Source organism: Macaca nemestrina, chromosome 5 (assembly GCF_043159975.1).
Source record: "Macaca nemestrina isolate mMacNem1 chromosome 5, mMacNem.hap1, whole genome shotgun sequence".
NCBI classification, from domain to species: domain Eukaryota; kingdom Metazoa; phylum Chordata; class Mammalia; order Primates; family Cercopithecidae; genus Macaca; species Macaca nemestrina.
The window spans coordinates 39,607,686-39,626,072 of NC_092129.1; positions in this window are offsets into that span (position 1 = coordinate 39,607,686).

Here is an 18,387-nt window from a genome sequence, read left to right on the forward strand (position 1 = left end):
CAAAGAATCTCCACATAATAGTAAGCAGCATCTCTACGCCTGCCCTTGGGTCATGTGCTAGTGTGCTTGGGCTGCCATAAGAAAATATCACAGACTGGGTGGCTTAAACAACAGAAATGTACTTCCTCAAAGTTCTGGAGGCCAGAAGTCCAAGATCAAGGTGCTTTTCCTAAAGTCTGCCTATTTGGCTGGTAGATGGCTGCCTTCTCCCTGTGTCTTCACATGGGCTTCCCTCTGTGCATGTCTGTGTCCTAATCTTCTCTTTTAAAAAAAAAAAAAAAATTACTATTTTTTGAGATGGAGTCTTGCTCTGTTGCTCAGGCTGGAGTGCTGTGGTGTGATCTTGGCTCACTGCAACATCTGCCTCCTGGGTTCAAGTGATTCTCCTGGCTCAGCCTCCCAGGTAGCTGGGATTACAGGCATGTACCACCAGGCCCGGCTAATTTTTGTATTTTTTAGCACAGACGGGGTTTCATCATGTTGGCCAGGCTGGTGTCGAACTCCTGACCTCAGGTGATCCACCCACCTTGGCCTCCCAAAGTGCTAGGATTACAGGCGTGAGCCACCATGCCTGGCCACTAATCCTCTCTTATAAGGACAGCAGTCACATGGGATTAAGGCCTACCCTAAAGACTTCATTTTAACTTAATCATTTCTTTGATGATCTTATCTCCAAATAATTACTTTCTGAGGTACTGGAAGTTCAGACTTCAACAGATGAATTTTGAGGGAACACAATTCAACCTGTAACAGTCAATGTTTATTTCTTTTCTCCGGTACCACCCATGCCATAGTTTCCCCAAAAGAGGACGTTCTTGCTCCGATCTTCCCTTTGTTCACCCACTCAAAATGCATCATTCCTTCTTTCCTTTTGGGCCATGATATCTACTCTCAAGTATTAAAGCCAAATTATCTGACAAATTCTAGGTAGCAAACAATTTGCTTCTTTCAGTTTGTGAGCATATCAATCTCCTAGGTGACAAGAGCTTTCTGGGGACAATGCTCATTACTGAAATATGGTACTAGCAAGGCAAGAATTTCAGGCATCTAGAAAGCTGAAAATAGGAATGTTCGAGGAAATGTGGAGATTTGCAGTTGGCCTCAAGTAAAGAGGAGATGTATAGAAAGACCCAGCACCGGATCTGATGCAGGGTGGGATTTGAGCCCTGGTTAGTTCTCTCTGCAGGGAAGCAGCTGCTCGGCTTCCACTCCATAGATCCCACTACACCCTCACCCAGCCGCTCAGACCACCACTCCAAACTCCTAAGGTGCCTCTCTGTTTTCACACATAACTCCTCACAATCCTCCTCCATACAGTCTTCAAAGTCATTTTGGAAAACAATTTAATAGGGTGGTGGGATCAATTATACCCCAAACCTCAGCATCAAGCGATATACCCAGGTAACAGACCTGCACATGTAACCCCTGCATCTAAAGTAAAAGTTGAAATTATTTTTTAAAAAAAAGAATTTCGTAAATATTCTTAAATTTCATTCATTTTACATATGAATAAAATTATGTCACAAATCTCCCCGAAGACCTCCTTAAAACCCTTTAACAAATTTCTGTTGCAGTTAGAAAGCATGTTACTTCTAATCATGGTCTTATAGCAGAGGTGAGCAAACTATAGTCCCTGAGCCAGATCTGGCCCACTGTCTGCTTCTGTACAACCCATGACCCAAGAATGAACATTCCATTATTTAATGGTTTTAAAAAAAAGGTTTTATGACATGTGAAAATTGCATGAAATTCAAATTACATGTGTGCACAGCTGTCCTTACAGTCCTTATCTGTATAGTTTTTCTTAGTTATAAGTGATTGAAATGAAAGAACTGTGCACATTTGACCTCATATAGAATGGACAAAAAAAAACAAGCCTAGCCTTTTAATGATTAAAATTGTAAGGCTACATTAAAGAGTGTGATACGTACTGTATTCCTGGTTGGTACCAGTGAGGTCTCTTGAGGCTTACCTTTTTTTAGGCTTAAAGTTATTAGTCTTCTGGCTGGGCACGGTGGCTCACGCCTGTAATCCCAGCACTTTGGGAGGCCGAGGTGGGCAGATCACGAGGTCAGGAGATCAAGACCATCCTGGCTATCGCAGTGAAACCCTGTCTCTACTAAAAATACCAAAAATAAAAATAAAATAAAATAGCCGGGCATGATGGCGGGCGCCTGTGGTCCCAGCTACTCAGGAGGCTGAGGCAGGAGAATGGCGTGAACCTGGGAGGCAGAGCTTGCAGTGAGCAGAGATCACGCCACTGCACTCCAACCTGGGTGACAGAGCAAGACTCCGTCTCAAAAAAAAAAAAAAAAAAGAAAGTTATTAGTCTTCTAAACTGAAAATATACCATCCCATTCCTCAACATATTTACATTTTCTCGTACAAACATAGACATACACACACACACACACACACACTTACTTTTGTGTAACTATGATTTTCCCTATAGCTACTATTTATTCTACCCACCTGGTTTCCAAAATAAAACTGCAAGTCATCTTTGATTCTGTCTTCTCCCTCTCCATTGGCATTGGGCAGCTACCATTTGCTGCAGTCTACCTCTTTAAAAACCCTCATATCCATTCTTTTCTCCCTCTAAGACAGCAGCCCAATCCCAGCACTCAACACTGCAGTAAAAAGTCTGTCTCTTCCCTCAAGAAGCCAATCTATTTTTGCTTGGTCTTTGTGCCTCAGCCCCTGACAACACAGTGCCTGGCACCTAGTAGGTTCTCAACTGTGCTTACTAAATGAATGATTTTTCTTATGCAATCTCTTCCTTCATTTGCGAGACCAGATGGGTGCCCAGGTGGTATGACTGGCAGGAAACCAAATGGAATACAGAAGAGATCCAAAGGGACCTCCCTTAGAAATCTCCACTGGTGGAATGGATTTAACTCCCGAGCTAAAGTGTTCTATTTCCGGGAGACCTGTGGTAATAATCAAATAGGTTCTCTAAGATAAGAATTATCACATCAGTTCAGATCAATGTATTTCACCAACTCTCGAGATCCGGAGGGAATGGGACATAGGACAGGTGAGTTTGGGGAGCTAATGAGGTCAAGTGAGATCCATAGCATAAGACATTGCCCCATGGAGGAACTGGGTCTGAAGGAAAATTACAGAACTAAAACTCAGGGCATTTAGGCTTTGCCTATAAAATTAGATGTATCATAAGAAAGAAAAGCCAATAATTCATGTTTGAGTCAGAAATAGGAGAGGTTATACTTCCTGTTTGGGGCCACAGTCTCTTAGGCTGTGCTTCCACTTAGAGTGATAATTCTCATTCTAGACATGAATCTAATAAAACCATGAGTTTGGATTTCCTGGAATTTTTCTGACTGTGAATATAGACTTGTTCCCAAAAACTTCCACATTCCATCTGCCCTCCTAAATGGGCAGTTTCCATGATGTCAGCAGAGGAAATGCAGGGAGCTGCCATGATGTCTGCCCACTGCTGCCAGATCTCATCCAAGTGGCAGGTGAAGATTTATTCACACCCAGATACACAAGCCACTGAATTCATTTTTTAATTTATTGTCTGAGTGGAAATAGGATGAAATAAGAGCTAATGAAATAATTCAGTTGGTCAGAAAGTGTTTTACATCTTATTTATAAGAGTGCTTTAAACCAAGTTGAATCATCTCCAGATATACCAGATGTCACTGGTTATTAGTTGCTACAAGTCACCAGGCTCCTCCCTCCCTCTTTTGCTGTTGTTCTCCTATTCTTTCTTCCTTATGTTCCTCCCTTCTTTTTCCTTCCTTCCTTCCTTCCTTCCCTCCCTCCCCTCCATTATTCTCCTCCCCTCCATTATTCTCCTCCCCTCCCCTCCTTTCCTCTCTTCTTTCCTTTCTTCCCTCTCTCCTATATTAGTTCTCTTGGGCTGCCACAAAAAAATACCACAGGCCAGGCACAGTGGCTCACGCCTGTAATCCCAGCACTTTGGGAGGCCAAGATGGACGAATCACTTGAGGTCAGGAGTTTGAGACCATCCTGGCCAACATGGTGAAACCCCAACTCTACTAAAAATACAAAAATTAGCCAGGCATGGTGGCATACACCTGTAATCCCAGCTACTTGGGAGGCTGAGGCAGAAGAATTGCTTGAACCCAGGAGGCAGAGGCTGCCGTGAGCCGAGATCACACCACTGCACTCCAGCCTGGGCAACAGAGTCAGACTCCGTCTCAGGAAATAAAATAAAACAAAATAAAATACCACAGACTGAGTGGCTAAAACAACACCAATGTATTTTCTCACCGTTCTAGAGGCTGGAAGTCCACAATCAAGGCGCCAGCAGGGTTGGTTTCTTCCGAGGCCTCTTTCCTTGGCTCGCACATGGCAGCCCTCTTGCTGACTGCACAGAGTCTGCTTCTGTGAAGACCTGTGTCTCTCCTCGTGTCCTGATCTCCTCTCTCATTAGGACTTCAGTCAGACTGGATGAGGACCCACCTTCAAAGCCCCATTTTAACTTAATCACCTCTTTAACAGTCACATTCTGAGATACAGGGGCTGACTTCAACTTACGAATCTGTGGGGGGCGCAATTCAGCCCATAGCACTCCCCCTTCTTCTTTTCCTTCCTTGTTGAGGGCTTATCACAGGACAGATGCTACAAAGAGGAATGAGACAGAATTCCACACAATCCCTATCACACACACACTCACACACTCACACAATGATGTTACCAAAGCTCTCTTGTTTTTGGAGAGCAGCTTCTTGGATTGAGACCAGTGTTGGCTTTTGTCACATTACAGTTTAGGGTACACCTTGCCCCGTTCTGTTGAGCAAGGTAAGGGCCAAGACAGGGTGGGACAGTGATGACAACTGAGAGGAGTTTGACCCCTGGCTCTGCCTTTGACTTTATGAATGACCTTGACAGGGGATCTGGGCTTCAAGATGCTCGCATGTAGAAAGAAGGGGTGGGATTTGATGCCTACTCAAGCCGTCTGGGCCTCAGCCAACGATAGTACCTGAAAGACCTCCTTGATGTGGGAAGGGCTCAGGGAAGAGCCAAGTCTTCCAAGGTCAGAAATATTCAAATGAAAACAGAAGGAAAACAAAACAAAACCAAAACTGGCTCTTTGAAACCCGTGTATATCAAGGAATATATACTAAATATAAGCGATTCCTATTTCTACTAAAGTAAAAGATTAAAATTGCTTTTCTGGGTCAGGCCTTTGCAGGAGCAGAGCTTATGAGAATAGGAGAGGTTGAGCGCCAGGAAAAATATTCTGCAGAGAAGCAGCGTCACCTGCTGGGGTGCGGTGGTGTTGCATGTGATAAGTGAAATGATAAATCACCAGCCTGGGTTTCTACTGAATGTGAAATCAGGAGCATTAATCTTAATCAAAAGCTGAGATTTCAAGACCACCAGACTGTGGAAAGGTTTCTCCGCAGGTTAATTTTAACCATGTTTTAGATTTATTTTTGCTTCAAACTATTCACCCATGCTATACATCTTTCTTTATAAATCAGACTCAATGATATGTACTAGTGAAAACCAGTTAGTCAAAATCTGTTATTTAGAGGACACGGCCAGAATCACAGGTCTGAAGTCTCCCTTAGTTCAGGCTTAATTAAACAGCCACCAGACTCATCAGTTTCCCAGACCTCCAAGTCTCCTTCCAGCTCTAGAATTTAACCACATGGATTTACTGAGTTCTGTTAAACATGGGACATTTTGTATACTGAAAGATGTATGGAGAAGTGTAAGATATGTTCCTGATCTCTTGTTTTGGAGACTTGGCATAAAAATATACGAAGATAAATAGCAATTATAAAAGTTAATAATCATGACATTCAACAAATAAAGTATGTGGTATAGATCAATGGCTACTCTGAAAGCCAATATTTCTGGCTGGGGGCAGAGAGAATTTTACAGAGGAAGAGTTTCTTGAGCCACATGTGAAAAAATAACAAGAATTTTGATGAAATTCATGGATAATAAGAAAAACTGAAGTAAGCACCAAAAAATGGAGACTGAGAACATGTTAAACATTTTTGATAAGAAAAAAAAGGAAATGTGCTTGAGAAACACCAGGAAGATCAATTTAACCTGAGTAGGAATTTTTAGGAGAATAGTTTGAGATAAGGCAGGAAAAGGAAGCTGAGACATGATGATTCTGTAAATGCAAGGATAAGGAAGTTTGAGCTTATTCTTGTAAGCAATGAAAAGCATTGAAGATTTCTGGGAAGGAAAATAAAGTGATAAGAACTGTGTCTTAAGAAGACTCACCTGACAATCACATGCAGGAGGGAATGATTCTAAGATGTGAAAAGATGCCCTGAATGTGTAAAAGGCAGAATGGTAGAAAGAGGGTTTTCAAGGTCACAAATGTGTATGTAAAACAGAAAAGAAATCTGGCTCTTTGATACTTTTTTGTATCACACAATATACTCTAACTTAAAATAATTCTAAAGACATTAATGTAAGAGCTAAAACTATGAAACTGTTAGAGGAAAACATTGGGGAAATGCTTCAGGACATTGATCTGGGCAAAGGGTTGTTGGGTAAAACCTCAAAAGCTCAGGCAACAAAGTAAAAATAGGTAGATGGGATTACCTCAAGCTAAAAAGCTTCTGCACAGCAAAGGAACCCATTAAAAAAAAGTGAAGAGACAACCTACAGAATGGGAGAAAATACTTGCAAGTTGTCCATTCAACAAGGATAAATAACCAGAAAATACAAGGAACTCAAACAAGTCAATAGCAAAAAGCAAAAGAACAAAACAACAACAACAACAAAAGATCCAATTAAAAAATAAGCAAAAGATCTGAATAGACATTTCTCAAAAGAAGACATATAAATGGCCAACAAGTATATGAGAAAATGCTCAACACTACTAATCATCAGGGAACTGCAAATCAAAAACCACAACAAGGGAACATCCTACTCCAGTTAGAATGACTGTTGTCAAAAAGACAAAAAATAACAGATGCCGGTGAGGTGGAGAAAGGGGAACACTCTGACACTGTTGGTGGGGATGTAAAGTGGTATAGCCATTATGGGAAACAGTATGGAGGTTCCTCAAAGAACTAAAAATAGAACTGCCATATTAGCCAGCAATCCCACTGCTGGGTACATATTCAAAAGAAAGGAAATCAGTAATCAAAGAAATTTCTGCATTCCCATGTTTATTGCAGCACTATTCACAATAGCCAAGATATGGAATCAGCTAAAACGCCCATCAATGAATGCATGGAAAAAGAAAATGTGGTACATGTACATAATGGAATATTATTCAGCCATAAAGAAGAATGAAATCCTGTCATTTACAGCATCACAGATGGAACTGCAGGTCATTATGTTAAGTGAAATAAGCCAGGCACAGAAAAACAAATATCACACGTTTTCACTCATATATGGGAGCTTACAAAGTTGATTTCATGGAGGTAGAGAACAGAATGATGGTTATCAGAGGCTGGAAAGAGTGTAGAGAAGGGGAGATGGAGAGAGGGGGGTTAATGGATACAAACATACAATTAGATAGAAGAAATAAGTTCTAGTGTTCAATAGCACAGTAGGACGACTATAGTTACAATAATTTATTGTATATTTCAAAATAGAGGAGAAGATTTTGGATGTTCTCAACACAAAGAAATGATAAATGTTTGAGGTGACTGATATTTCAATTATCCTGATTTGATCATCACACATTGTATGCACGTATCAAAAATATTACATATACCCCCAAAATATGTACGACTGTGATATGTCAATAAAAATACAAAAAAAAATAATAATTCTGTATATTAACCAAGGGAATGGTCACATAGAAGGAAAGAAAACGAAAAGGAAGAAGAAAAAAAAGCTAAAGAGAAGGATCCCGACCTAAAGCCTAAGAGAAGCATTGACAGTGTTTTAAAGACCCCAGAGACATCTGGAAGAATAAGAATTGAGAAAAGAACCGTTTCACATTGTAAATAAAGCATAAATAATGAATTCATTAATTGATTGACTAATTTTCTTTCATTATAAAGGTTTGGGCAGGAAGGAGACTTAGAAATCATCTTCCTCTCAGGACAGTAACAATTTGTGCAACAACCTTTTAAATAGCCTTCCAACTTCAGTGCTGGGTCCAATAACGTGAGGTCACTCCCGTGCTAAGTGGACTATCCAAAGACTTGCAAAACCCCCAGAGGTAGGTATCAGATATGATTACACATATCACATATGATTACACATATCTCAACACCCATTTTTCCTCCACAGGTTAGATCACCACAGCCATTCCAGATTGTCCATTTTGTCAGTGTCCTTCTACATATGGGGGCCAGCACTACTGAGCACATTGCTTTAAAAGTGTCCTAAAAATCAGAGTATTGAAGAGGATGATAACATCTCCCTGCTTTGGTTCACAGAGCAGAGCCTGTAAGTGTGCTCAGTCTGTGTCTGTGAAGGACTAGGGGGAGGATCTTTTTATTAGATACTCAAGTAAACAAGGTTACTTCAGACTACACTTGTGCACTTCACTGTGCTGAACCTAAATGTGGCATGTTTTTGTTACTCTCTTTGGTGTTTTTTTTTTTTTTTTTGACACCATTTCTGGAAAGTGTTTAATATTTGGTGAATAAACAAATCAAAGAATATACTTTTTAAATTTCAATTCTGTCAGCACATATATGTATGCTTTGTTTCAGCTTCCAAACATTCGAAAATCTGACAAGTGTATTGTATCAGTTAGGGATGCTTTTGGCAGCAAGTAACAGAAAAATGTGTGCACAAAACTTAAACACACAAGTTTAATTTTTCTCACATAACAATAAATCTGAGAATAGACAGCCCTGGGCTCATATTGCCAGTGACACCATTAGGGACCACATTTCCTTTCATCTTTTCAGATTCATTATCCTTAGCAAGCTTACTTTCATCCTCACGCTTTTTGTCCCTCGGTCTCAAGATGCCTATCGCACCTACAGACACCACATGCACATTCCAGGCAAGAACCAAGGGAAAGGGCAAAGGGGCAAATTCCATGCCAGCTGGGTCTGTTCCCTTTGTATCAGAAAAGAAAGAACTTTCCCAGAAGTGTCACTAACAATACTTTCTTTTGCATCTTACCAGCCAGAACTGGATCACATAGTCATCCTTAGACGAACGGCTGGCCAAGAGGAATAACTGGCTTAGAATTGTTATTAATTCCCAGGGATTAAGAGTGGGCCCTTCCTCCCTGAAACCAAAGGGCTTCTGCTACTACCCAAACAAATTTGAGTTCTGTTAGCAGGAAAGGAGGGATAGGAATATTGGGTCAATAAAGACAAGTACCTAGCACACATGCCTTTCTTTTTTTTTTTTTTTTTTTTTTTTTTTTTTTTTGAGACGGAGTCTTGCTCTGTGCCCCAGGCTGGAGTGCAGTGGCGCGATCTCGGCTCACTGCAAGCTCCGCCTCCCCGGGTTCACGCCATTCTCCTGCCTCAGCCTCCCGAGTAGCTGGGACTACAGGCGCCCGCCACCTCGCCCAGCTAATTTTCTTGTATTTTTAGTAGAGACGGGGTTTCACCATGTTAGCCAGGATGGTCTCGATCTCCTGACCTTGTGATCCGCCCGTCTGGCCTCCCAAAGTGCTGGGATTACAGGCTTGAGCCACCGCGCCCGGCCTACACATGCCTTTCAATGTATATTTAGATAAGCAAGTCTTTGTGTGATTTCATTCAAGGTCATCAAAATCATGTTACTAGTACAGAATTTAATAGAAGACCCTAAAAATGATTTGTTTACCTCCCCATTGAGGTTATTAATTATCCACCATGAACCTAGAATAGGAACTTTTAAAAACCTTAAAATGTGCACAAGTGTTCCAATTTAGAATTTTAGGCCTGGCTACCGTATTAGTCCGTTCTCATGCTGTTAATAAAGACCTACCTGAGACTGGGTAATTTATAAAGGAAAGAGGTTTAATGGACTGATAGTTCCACATGGCTGGGAAGGCTTCACAATCATGGCAGAAGAAGAAGAAGAGCAAAGGGACGTCTTACATGGCGGGAGGCAAACAGCACGTGTGCAGGGGAACTGCCCTTTATAAAACCATCACATCTCCTGAGATTTATTTACTATCATGAGAACAGTATGAGAAAGACCCATCCCCATGATTCAGTTCCCTCCCACCAGGTCCCTCCCATGGCACGTGGGGATTATTACAATTCAAGGTGAGATATGGGTGGGGACACAGCCAAACCATATCAGCTACTTTGATATTCTGCCAACACCCAACACTTCATTTCTTCACCTGTGCTCTGTGTCTGTCTACCATAAGCATCTGAGTTTGTTGGCTGGGCGCAGTGGCTCATGCCTGTAATCCCAACACTCTGGGAGGCCGAGGCAGCCGGATCATGAGGTTGGGATATTGAGACCATCCTGGCTAACACGGTGAAACCTCGTCTCTACTAAAAATACAAAAAATTAGTGGGGCGTGGTGGCACGCGCCTGTAGTCCCAGCTACTCAGGAGGCTGAGGCAGGAGAATCACTTGAACCCAGGAGGCAGAGGTTGCAGTGAGCTGAGATCACACCACTGCACTCCAGCCTGGGCAACAGAGCAAGACTCTGTCTCAAAAAAAAAAAAAAAAGAATCTGAGTTTGTTTAGGGTAATGATTATGTTTTCTCCAAGTCCAGACATCACCAACACCTAGCACAACAGTTAGCATGAACTCAATGAATATTTATTTTTAAAATAAAGTCCAAGTTATTGATGGATTAGATAGTATTATAATATGAATGTTCTATTCTCATTAGAAAGATTATCTTGGAAATACATTTTTTGGTGCTACTAACATTTCAGCAAGTTAGTTTTCTTCTTGTGTGCATCTACTATGGAAGCTATACATGCAATGCATACTTAAGAGTCAATATACTTGTATATCTATATAATGAAATATGGCTTGGCAAGATAAAGGAACAAGCTACAGATATGCACCGTGATGTGGATGAATCCCAAAAGCATTATACTCAGTGAAAGATGCCAGGCAGAAGAGCCTACATGTGCTGGGATTCTATTTATATGAAATATCCACAAAAGGCAAGCTATAAAGATAGAAAGTAGATTCGTGGTTGCTAGGGACAGGGGATAATGGAAATTAGCAGTAAATGTGCATGAAGGATGGAATTGGCATGATGAAAATGTGCTAAAACAGATTTATGGTGATGGTTGCACAACTTGGTGAATTTACTAAAAAAATCACTTGAAAAGAGTGATGTGCAAAATATGCTTTGATAACAGTTTTAAAATCAGTTTAGGTCTCTGGAAGTTTTCTGGCATTCTTACGAAAGACCAGCACCTATCTGCGTAAAGTTCTGAGTAGTCATGAGCATCCCTCACAGGAGGGCAGTTTTCAAATGTGAGAGCACAGAGGCATTCGAGGAGCATATTACCACCCCAGACAAATTTTTGTTTGAGATAGGGTCTCACTATATTGCCCAGGCTGCCCTCAGATTCCTGGACTCAAGTGATCATCTCACTTGTGCCTTAGCCTCCCAGGCAGCTGGGACTACAGGTGTGGACCACCATGCCCATTTCCCCCCAAATAAATCTTTAATGGACCCTCCAATACACCGAGATTAAAGTTTCCAACACCAGTACTGGCAAAACTATTAAGGCATCTTCTCCACATGACCCATAGGAGATGCTCCCTGGATTTATGTGCCTTTCCCCACTGCAGACCTTCAAATCAGCGCTGCAACTGGATTCATGTGTCAGATGTGCTAGTTAATGCTGTGGGTCCCAAGGGAATGAGATGTGTAATTCTGACTAATTTTGATTGAAAGTAAGTGCAGTGTCTACACAAACAAAAACAACAATAAAAAGAGATCTTTTAGTGTGTCAAACATGACTGCTCTTTAGCATAACTCTTACGTGTTGTTTGTAAGTAGGCTTTAAAGTCTCTCTCCTTTTTCCATTTCCTACATCGAGTTCCACTAGGACTCCCTTCTGTTACTCTTTGTACATGCACTGCCTCACAGGGGAGGTAAAAAGACTTCAGGAAGGGAAAACTGAGGGGAAAAAAGCAAAACCATCATACCACCAAAAAACTAAACAGAGTATTCCTATCTCTTGCTGCCTTTTTCTTTTTTCACATTATACCATCAACACCTTCCCTTATATTAAAATTCGTGTTTTGTTCTGGTAGTAGCTCTCCCATGTAGTATTCGCAGCATTTTGCAGTTCTGGCTGGAGTGGGTGTGAGAAGCTTGGACTCTCCCACACTCAGCCTTCCCAAGATCATCATGGGAGACCCCCGGGCTCTGTGGAACACAGTTTGAATGGAATGATTGGCAGCATCCACTTTAATGGTTGAGCAGCATTTTATTTATGGATGAACCATAATTTTCTAAACATATTCCCTTTGTTGGCTATACAGTTTATGTCCAGGTTTTTAAACATAAGATCGTAGTAAGCAGCATGTTGCTAACTCATTTTGCATATTCAAGATATTTTCTGAAACTTCTAAAAGTGTTACTGGCGTTCAAATTTCTGCACATCTGCATATAGGTTGAAAAAGCACGCTCTAAAAATTTTGTTCCAATTAACCCCTGGCAGCAGTGCGTGAGTGTTTGATTCCTTAGTAACTGAGTGTGTCCTCTTTTTCAAATCTCTGCCGGGCTGATAGGTAAAAAATTGTGTTCGTTATGTAAATTTACAATTCTTTGGCTAGGAATGAGGTTCAACAATTTTTCTATTTTGATTTGCTTTTTATGTTGTTATGTTATTCTGCTCTCATGAGCATTTTTTTTTTTTTTTTAAGATAGAGTTTCGCTGTTGTTGCCCAGACTGGAATGCAGTGGCACGATCTTGGCTCACCACAACCTCCGCCTCCCGGGTTCAAGCGATTCTCTTGCCTCAGCCTCCCGACTAGCTGGGATTACAGGCATGTGCCACCACGCCTGGCTAATTTTGTATTTTTAGTAGAGACAGCATTTCTCCATGTCAGTCAGGCTGGTCTCGAACTCCCGACCTCAGGTGATCTGCCTACCTAGGCCTCCCAAAGTGCTGGTATTACAGGCGTGAGTCGCCGCACCTGGCCTAGCACTTTGCTTTTTAATTGGCAATTCAGTTACATTTCCTGGGAGGAAAACATTGGCTCATCTTCAGCTATCCTTGAGCCCAGACTCAAGTTTATGTTTCAAGTACTAGCCAGCAAGACAGACTCCAAAGTTGCATTTCAGGTCGGAATCCGTGCAGTTCTGGATCACCCTCCACCACTTTCAAGTGCATGACCATCTCTTGAAGCATAAGTTTCTTGGGCACCTAATTTAATTTAAAAACCTCAGAGTTCTCTGTGTCGTCTTTGAGGAGAAAGAGAAGCTCAGAGTTCTTGGAGGCAGCAATCAGATAAGCACCTTACCAGAGAATCTTTGCTGAAAAATAAATTTAAATAGCAATTAATGCTTTTGTGTAAAGTTAAAGAGGAGTCTTGAGAATGTGACAGTCCAGCTGAGCACAGTGACTCATGCTTGTAATTCCAGCACTTTGGGAGGCAGAGGCAGGCAGATCACTTGAGGTCAGGAGTTTGGTACCATCCTGGCTAACAATGGTGAAAGCCCGTCTCTACTAAAAATTAGCTGGGTGTGGTGGCAGGTGCCTGTAATCACAGCTACTTGGGAGGCGGAGGCAGGAGAATTGCTTGAACCCAGAGGCAGAGGTTGCAGTGAGCTGAGATCACACCACTGTACTCCAGCCTGGGCAACAGAGCAAGACTCCATCTCAAGGAAAAAAAAAAGAGAGAGAGAGAGAGAGAGAAAGAGAGAATGTGACAACCCAGCTCACCTTTGAGAAGTCCTTGGGATTCGCATTGTCATTGCTTAGTGAATCTCACCTGCCTGCTTGCTTTCCTTCCTTCCTTCTTTCTGGCCTTCCTTTCTTTTCTTTCTGCTTTTAGCGCCTCCTATTTGACAATACCTCTACAAGACATTGTGGGATCTCAACAACAACAAAAAAGAAGTGTAATAAACTCTGTCCCAAAGGTGTGCATAGGACAAACATTCAGAAAATAATTTTAAAATTACCCCTTTCCTTTTGAAAAATAATGTGTTGATACTTTTGCTTTCTACAACCTAGTAAAAGGGAGATTCCCAAAGGTGAATTTTTGATATTTAAAATTTTTTATATACAAAACTAGTAAAAGTTCATTTAAAAAATTTAAGTAATATAAAACTATAAAGCCCAGAGTAAAAGTGCCCCAATGCATGCACTCTAACATAGAAAAGAAGTCACAGATGTTATCATCCCCAGAACAAAGGCATGAGTAGTACTTTGCAGACACTTTCCCATGTTCATACACATATGGAGCATATATGTAACAAAATGCTGCTTGAGTTCTCTCCTTTTGTTTTGAAATCTTGGCTAAATCTTCAAAGCTGAAGCCAGTCATCTCAACAAAGCCATACATTCTAAACACAGTGCCAAAGAGTTGCCCAAATCACCCTTCAGCCTTATAAAGAGTTGGCAAAGTTGGCCCTTCTACCTTGCCCCTCCACCCCATCTAGCTTCTAGAAGCAGAAGGTCAGTCTCATGAAGGAGAAAGAGAGTCATCCAGGTAGTGAGGTGCATGCCCAGGGAAAAAGTGCTTTGGCAGAACCAGGAATGTCCCCCTCCAATCCCTCAGCCCAATCCAACCAAAAAGAGCACCAAGAGTGCCAATCATAGAGAAGGAGGGTGCCAGCACCAAAGGGAGACTGGCATCTGTGTGCAGCTGCATGCTTACTCAGCTGTGGGACTTTGCGAATGAGCCTGCAATGTGTCCTTTCACATGTGAACACATAGAAACTGGCACTTGCTTTTCACCTGGAGATTCTGAAGGCACTAATGTCCCCATCACCCCTGAGGGCACTAAGGCTGACTGGAGCTGCACAGAAGAGAGAACAGTGGCAGGATAAGGCGCCACACTCACCATTCAGCATGGCAGTGGTGTGTGGTCTTAGTCCCTGGTTATTAGGAAAACACAAATACAAATATTGAAACATCATTATCTGACAAGTTGGCAAAAATGTAAAAGATTTATAAAATCTTGTGTTGGAAAAAGTGTGTGGAAAAAGGCACTCATACATTATATATAAGACTATGTCTTCGTCTTTATTCTGTTGCTATAACTGAATACCACAGACCAATGTACAAAGAATAGAGGTTTATTTAACTCACAGTTCTAGAGGTTGAGAAGTTCAAGAGCATGGTACCAGCATCTGATGAGGGCTTTGTGCTGCCTCATAACATGGTGGAAAATACCATAGGGCAAGAGAGGAAGCAAGAGGAAAGCAAGAAAGCCAAAGTCACTTTTTTTTTTTTATTATACTTTAAGTTCTAGGGTACATGTGCACAATGTGCAGGTTTGTTACATATGTACACACGTGCCATGTTGGTGTGCTGCACCCATTAACTCGTCATTTACATTAGGTATATCTCCTAATGCTATCTCTCCCCCTTACTCCCTCCCGACAATAGGACCCAGTGTGTGATGTACCCCTTCCTGTGTCAAAGTCATCTCATTGTTCAATTCCCACCTATGAGTGAGAACATGCGGTATTAGGTTTTCTGTTCTTGTGATAGTTTGCTGAGAATGATGGTTTCCAGCTGTATCCATGTCCCTACAATGGACACGAGCTCATCCTTTTTTATGGCTGCATAGTATTCCATGATGTATATGTGCCACATTTTCTTAATCCAGTCTGTCACTGATGGACATTTGGGTTAATTCCAAGTCTTTGCTATTGTGAATAGTGCTGCAATAAACATACATGTGCATGAGTCTTTATAGCAGCATGACTTATAATCCTTTGGGTCTATCCCCAGTAATGGGATGGCTGGGTCAAATGGTATTTCTAGTTCTAGATCCTTGAGGAATCGCCACATTGTTTTCCACAATGGTTGAACTAGTTTACAGTCCCACCAACAGTGTAAAAGTGTTTCTATTTCTCCACATCCTCTCCAGCACCTGTTGTTTCCTGATTTTTTAATGATTGCCATTCTCATTGCTGTGAGATGGTATCTCATTGTGGTATTGATTTGCATTTCTCTGATGGTGAGTGTTGATGAGCATTTTTTCATGTGTCTGTTGGCTGTGTGAATGTCTTCTTTTGAGAAGTATCTGTTCATATCCTTTGCCCACTTTTTGATGGGGTTGTTTCCTTTTTCTTGTAAATTTGATTGAATTCTTTATAGGTTCTGGATATTAGCCCTTTGTCAGATGAGTAGATTGCAAAAATTTTCTCCCATTCTGTAGGTTGCCTGTTCACTCTGATGGTAGTTTCTTTTGCTGTGCAGAAGCTCTTTAGTTTAATTAGATCCCATTTGTCAATTTTGGCTTTTGTTGCCATTGCTTTTGGTGTTTTAGAAATGAAGTCCTTGCCCATGCCTATGTCCTGAATGGTATTACCTAGGTTTTCTTCTAGGGTTTTTATGGTTTTAGGTCTAACATTTACATCTCTAATCCATCTTGAATTAATTTTAGTATAAGGAGTAAGGAAAGGATCCAGTTTCAGCTTTCTACTTATGGCTAGCCAGTTTTCCCAGCACCATTTATTAAATAGGGAATCCTTTCCCCATTTCTTGTTTTTGTCAGGTTTGTCAAAGATCAGATGGCTGTAGATGTGTGGTATTATTTCTGAGAGCTCTGTTCTGTTCCACTGGTCTATATCTCTGTTTTGGTACCAGTACCATGCTGTTTTGGTTACTGTAGCCTTGTAGTATAGTTTGAAGTCAGGTCGCCTGACGCCTCCAGCTTTGTTCTTTTGGCTTAAGATTGTCTTGGCAATGTGGGGTCTTTTTTGGTTCCGCATGAATTTTAAAGCAGTTTTTTCCAATTCTGTGAAGTATTACCAGTATTTTATTGAGGATTTTTGCATGGATGTTCATCAGGGATATTGGTCTAAAATTCTCTTTTTTTGTTGTATCTCTGTCAGACTTTGGTATCAGACTGATGTTGGCCTCATAAAATGAGTTAGGGAGGATTCCCTCTTTTTCTATTGATTGGAATAGTTTCAGAAGGAATGGTACCAACTCCTCCTTGTACCTCTGGTAGAATTTGGCTGTGAATCTGTCTGGTCCTGGACTTTTTTTGGTTGGTAGGCTATTAATGATTGCCTCAATTTCAGAGCCTGCTATTGGTCTATTCAAGGATTCAACTTCTTCCTGGTTTAGTCTTGGGAGAGTGTAAGTGTACAAGAAATTATCCATTTCTTCTAGGTTTTCTAGTTTATTTGCATAGAGGTGTTTAGAGTATTCTCTGATGGTAGTTTGTATTTCTGTGGGGTCAGTGGTGATATCCCCTTTATCATTTTTTATTGCATCTATTCATTTGATTCTTCTCTCTTTTCTTCTTTATTAGTCTTGCTAGCAGTCTATCAATTTTGTTGATCTTTTCAAAAACCAGCACCTGGATTCATTGATTTTTTGGAGGTTTTTTGTGTCTCTATCTCCTTCAGTTCTGCTCTGATCTTAGTTATTTCTTGCCTTCTGCTAGCTTTTGAATGTGTTTGCTCTTGCTTCTCTAGTTCTTTTAATTGTGATATTAGGGTGTCACTTTTAGATTTTTCCTGCTTTCTCTTGTGGGCATTTAGTGCTATAAATTTCCCTCTACACACTGCTTTAAAAGTGTCCCAGAGATTCTGGTATATTGTATCTTTGTTCCCATTGGTTTCTAAGAACATCTTTATTTCTGCCTTCATTTCTTATGTACCCAGTAGTCATTCAGGAGCAGGTTGTTCAGTTTCCATGTAGTTGAGCAGATTTGATTGAGTTTCTTAGTCCTGAGTTCTAGTTTGATTGCACTGTGGTCTGAGAGATAGTTTGTTTTAATTTCTGTCCTTTTACATTTGCTGAGGAGTGCTTTACTTCCAACTATGTGGTCAATTTTGGAATAAGTGCGATGTCGTGCTGAGAAGAATGTATATTCTGTTGATTTGGGGTGCAGAATTCTGTAGATGTCTATTAGGTCCGCTTGGTGCAGAGTTGAGTTCAATTCCTGGTTATCCTTGTTAACTTTCTGTCATGTTGATCTGTCTAATGTTGACAGTGGGTTGTTGAAGTCTCCCATTATTATTGTATGGGAGTCTAAGTCTCTTTGTAAGTTTCTAAGGACTTGCTTTATGAATCTGGGTGCTCCTGTATTGGGTGCATATATATTTAGGATAGTTAGCTCTTCCTGATGAATTGATCCCTTTACCATTATATAATGGCCTTCTTTGTTTCTTTTAATCTTTGATGGTTTAAAATCTGTTTTATCAGAGACTAGGATTGCAACCCCTGCTTTTTTTGTTTTCCATTTGTTTGGTAGATCTTCCTCCATCCCTTTGTTTTGAGCCTATGTGTGTCTCTGCATGTGAGATGGGTCTCCTGAATACAGCAAACTGATGGGTCTCAACTCTTTATCCAATTTGCCAGTCTGTGCCTTTTAATTGG